General features: G+C 40.5%; 1 protein-coding gene across 1 annotated transcript in view; it reads left to right on the forward strand.

The window, feature by feature from the left end:
- FBRSL1 (fibrosin like 1) overlaps positions 1 to 5,320 on the forward strand; it is a 403,985-nt gene that overhangs the window by 272,459 nt on the left and 126,206 nt on the right. The gene's annotated exons all lie outside the window — the stretch shown is intronic.

Below are 5,320 nucleotides of genomic sequence, written 5' to 3' on the forward strand. Positions count from 1 at the left end.
AGGGAAAGACAACAGAAACTAAAAGGGCTAGAATTACATTAGCATAGCATAGCTCTGATTGAAATTAAGGAGGTGCTCAATTACCAAATGGCTGCTGCTGTCTAACCTGAAAACAGCTAAGTCTGATGCAACAAATTGAATAAAACGGCACTGAAAAATAATTTGGATCTCTTTAAAGAATATGCTGATGGCGTGGAACTCGATGCTGTGTTAGCATTCATCTTGATGCTTGGCTTCAAAATGGCTTCAGTACTCGGGTCCTGCTCATGCCTTTTCTTTAATTTTGCAAAATTTGTAACTAATAGAAACGGAAAGAAGCAAATGTTTGTGTTGTCTATAGGTGGTAGCTTCAGAAAAGAAAAGAGGCTTATGTACGTTTGCGTGATTTATGAAGAAGGCTGAAGGCTGGGGAAGTTAGGGGGTTGGTCTCTTCTGTACGTCTTGGTGGTTTTCTGCTGGACATCTGGACATCTAGCCGTGCAGTGTCCAGGGACGATGTCTCTTAGGGACCTAGGGAATCCATGAAATTACATGTCCACAAAGGATCGTCAGACAGAAAGCTTGAAAGACAAAAATACTTGTACTCCAGCTGTTTAGAGTTTCTACTCCTGAAGTCTCTTATGTTAGAAACAAAGTGGATAAAATCTCAGTAGATTTATACACATATTGTTAAATAAATATTTTGGAAGTTCTTTGTACAGCACAAGGTGACAAGAAAGGCACAAATGAGCATTTTCTTTTTTTAAAGTCTTTTCTAAGAATTAATTTTACAAGGGCTAAGAAGTAAAAAACTTACTGACCTAGGCGTTGTTTGTATTCACAGTTGTACTAGTGAGTAACTAAGGACATGATTTAAATGATTGAGCTTAAGCTATACAAAACCCAGCATGGACGTTCTTCTTTCTTTTTAAACCAGGATTAAATAGATTTATCTTGATCTTAATTTAAATTTGACTAGGCTTAAATCAAATTGAATTTGAAACAACTGATGTGAGTTTTGCCACGCGTTAGCAAAATTGTTTTTTAAACCAGTGGAAATTTGTGCATAGACAGGATGTTATTGTGAATTAGGCTATTTAATTAATTAGATGTTAATGGTTAACCAAGGGTTTCTGTTCACCTCATTTTCGTTATGGTTTACGACAAACTCATACAGGTTAATTCCAAATCTGTGTCATGCTCTGTAATTGAGATATGAGACTAAAGAACTCGATAAAGAACTTGCACTATTTTGGGGCTTGCAGAAATTTCATAAATTTAAACTACCTCTGGGTGCTTGAGATTTGGGACTCGGTTGTGTCTAATAAATAGATTTGACACACGTCATCAAATACCGTGGATCTCAGAAAATGTTTTGGTTTTAAGGGGGAGCTCTTTTTTCTTAAATGAGGTTTTTTTCTCTGCCTGACTCCAGCCTTTGGGGGATGAGGGAGTGCATTTAGATCGCATTTTTAAGCTTCACAGTGCTAGAAATTTATCATTTTCTGTTTCATCGAACACCAGGTTTCTCACAGAATTACACTTAGAGGTGGGCTTCAAAGAAGGCACCAACAATCATAAGCCATAAGAACTGCACTGTAAATAAGTCTGAGAAGGAGCTCTAGACCTCAGTTAATGTCCCTGTATGTCGGCACCCCACGGAAGCAAACTCGTCCTGCATAAAATGCCATAACAGTTCTACTTTTGCAAGACATTTGGACACAGCATTGTTTAAATTAGTTAAAGGAATATGAGTCAAATAACTCTGCTGAATATGTTCAGCTGTTTGACCAGAATTTGCTCAAAAGAATAAAACAATAATAGTACAGCTGCATGATACCAATAGGAATAAACAATTTATTCTGTTATGTTTAATATCTTCTTCGGATCTCCTTTTTAAATGGGGTTGGCAAGAAGTGCGAGGTATTTTGTCACTGAAACGATTAGTAAAGCTTGGGGTTTATTGAGAATCGTGGAAAACTTTTCAAGATGTGAAAAAAATAGCGTTCTGCATGTTACCAAATTCCCTGCTTTGCAACAAATCTCAGAGCTTTGTTCAGATCCAAACGTTGTGAGGATCAGAGGAATTACCTTATGGGGACAGTTTGTCTAGCACAGAAATCCCTGCTCCATCAGTGGTCAACAGGAGATGCTCAGGAAGGAATATAAGAAACAGGATTGTACAGGGTGAACCTTTCCCTGGTCTTATCCTCCCCGCGTCTGGCAATCGGCACTTTAGGAACTTCCTGAGCCAGAGGTCGCATCCAGACCATTGTGTTTAATTGCCACTGGTGGACTTATCCCCCGTGAATTTGTCTAATCTTTTTTTGAACTCATTTATAATTTTGGCCTCTGCAACATCCTGTGGTGGTGAATTCCACAATTTAATGACATGTCATGTGGAAAAACTGTTTCCTTGTGTTTGCTGTAAAAAAAAAAAAAAGGTTTACAGGTTTCATTCAGCAAAACTGATTTCAGTTTAAGTTAGACATCAAAAATAAGCACTTTCTGAAGTGAGGTCTTGAGTCAAAGCTCTCTGGAGTCAAGAAGAAGCTCTGTGTTATTTTTTTGCAGAATTAAAAGCATTTTAAGTCTCCAGACTTGTTTTACACTAGCAACATATTTTTCTGTCACTCAGGCAAATTATGTGAAAGAATTTGGTCATACCACTCAGAGGATGGATTTGTGACTCTTACAGCTAATTCAGTTGCTGTTATTGATGGCGTTAGTAGTAAAAACCCACTAATACCCAGCCTAGGAGTAGAGTGATAGCCAACATATGGCACTAACTGAAGGCCCTGAGTTTCCTCAAAATTTCATTGATAGCAAAAAGCGTTTGTGCTGGAAGTAGCCAAGCGTTATTTGTAGCGGAGTATGTTTTACTTAATTTTGACCACTTCAAACAAGCACGTTGGATTGGCTTGCTCCAGTTCTTGGTGACATTTCAAGATTTCACTCAACCAAGAATTGGCCCAAGAAGTACTTTGGGGCTGGAGAGAGAGCAGATTTGGAGCCTTTCAAGAGAAAGGAGCACGCTTCTGTTTCCTACTGTGTCATCCTCCCAGCTCAGCTTCCCTCCCCTCCCGCGAAAACAGAAAGGAAGCACGCCTGGGAGTCCTCAGCAAGCTGCTGGCTGCATCCAGAAGCCTGGAGCTGGCAGGCTGAGCGCTCGCTTGGAAGTGGTGGGTCCCTGACAGCAGGCATCCTTTCAGAAAGGAAAAGACAGGGGAAACACAGTGAATAACCAAAATAACACAGTGATCCCAAGTGTGAAATGGAACATCAGCCTCCTTCATTGATGGGGTGCAGCAAGGCAGGATGCGGAGGGAGGGAGAGGGTGCCTGGTGTTTGGCCAGCAGATGGAACTGGGGCAAAACGACAAGCTTTCTGGCACGCAGCCCTTACAAAAAGGCCACTGCAGAGGCTTCGTCAGGAAAGATTGGTGCACTCGGCATTTGTGTGTTTTACCCAACTATTTAGTGTAATAATAAAATATTACCTCTGCCTATAGACCTCACCCTGTTCTTATAGTGGTACCGAGGTGTTAACTGGGCAACCCTGGTAAAAGTGATACGGAATTGTCGTTCATCCAGCGGCTCTCCATTCATGTTGCCAGGTAGCTGCTATCTCTGCAGGAGTCTGTTTTGGCTTTTTCTAAAATAGAAGTGTGAAAGCCCATGCATCTTTCCATATTTTTTCCCCTAAATATTCCATCTCCTAGTCTGCTCTTCTCAATGGTGGGAGTTTTTTCTGCGGCTTCAGGGGCTACTTGAAGATGAGTGGAGCTGCAGAGGGCAGAGCTGTCCCACAGCTGGTCATCTCACTGCCCCGCTGTCCCGGGAGAGCCGGAAAAAGAGCAGGAGTTTCCAAAGCAGGGATTTCATTGTAGGTGTTAATATCAAGAGGTTTAGTTAAATCTTTGCCTATACTGTAAATTCATTAATGTAGGTGCCAAAAGCTAAGCACCAAAATCCATTTTTGAGTTTTCAATTTGTCTTGATTTCCAGAGCTCCTTATCTCGTATTGACTTAGGTATCTAATGACCCAATTCATCAAGTAGTTTAAGCATGTCGCTAATTTTAATCAAGTGCGTAATCCTACGTTTAGTTAGGCACACGTATAAGTATCTTGCTGAATGAAAAATGGGCATAAAGCCTAATTTAAGGCAAATCCCTGCTTGAATGTGTTGCCTTTGTTCTTCGTGAGGAAAACGAGAAAAGGGATATTTTCGTAAGGAGACGTTTTCAGGGCAGCCACCAGATCTTCAAGTGTGGAGCCAGGAATCTGCAGGCGAGCTCTTCCCCTCCAAGCGCCGTCTGTAACGTATGGTAGCTGAGCCTCCTCCAAGCTCCTCCTCATCTGCTGACCCTCGCCTCCCTGACATCCATTCCCCTCGCCTAACAATGACAAATGGAGTTATAATATTGGTTGTTGAACCATAAGCTGTAGATAAATGTGCTTCTGAGAACCACCATTAAGTCCCTAAATGGATTATATATATTTGGTTTAGAAACCTAATATTTAATATTAGTGTACTCTCCAGCGGTTGGCTTTATTTCTCTTGATAATCTATTCCCACTCCATTTCCTTTTAGATTTCTAACCTCATTAAACCTTTCATATCGCAGTTATTTTCTGTTCTAAACAAAATTAAAGACACACCATCCCCAGGTTTTAAGAGTCTAATTTTACTCCCGAACTGGAGAAAACACAGAGATAAACATTCTTTTCGGTGATGAATTTTAAAACCGCTTTACGAGTCAGCTGGAATTGCTAACCATATTGAGGATTGTAAAAGTCTGTGAAAGGCAGCATAATAAATGATGCTTGAAATGGCATTTGTTGTATGGGAGTTCAGATGCTTACATGGTATCTTTCCCTTCTCGGTTTTGTATAAAATGTGAGGATGTATCTCACATCATACAGTACCTTAAGAATTTATAACGTTTTGCTTCTGGTCTGATTGTCTGCAAAGAATCTCAGTTACCAGCAGGGGTTCCTTAAATTCACATGGCCAGGAGAAAGAGGTATCTGTACTAATACTCTGCTCCCAGTGTGCGCATTAAACTGGGTTTTTTTGATCGAGGACACATTTCTCCCTTATCATCAGGCACTTTGGCACATTGCTTGTTCTGATATATATAAGTATTGCACTCTGCCTTACTAGACACGTTAAAATTGTGTTTGACCATTCTTCTTGTTATACAATGCCCTGGCCCCTACAGTGGCTGCTTTAAGGAAAAATGCAATATATGTGGTGTTGAAAAGAAATCTGCAAGCTGGAGGAAGCTCTAAAATATATCCTGTATTTGCCCAAATCCACTTCTCTTTCCCTTGTGTTC

This window comes from Egretta garzetta, unplaced genomic scaffold (genome assembly GCF_000687185.1).
Source record: "Egretta garzetta isolate BGI_Z169 unplaced genomic scaffold, ASM68718v1 scaffold25, whole genome shotgun sequence".
In the NCBI taxonomy this organism is placed as follows: Eukaryota; Metazoa; Chordata; class Aves; order Pelecaniformes; family Ardeidae; genus Egretta; species Egretta garzetta.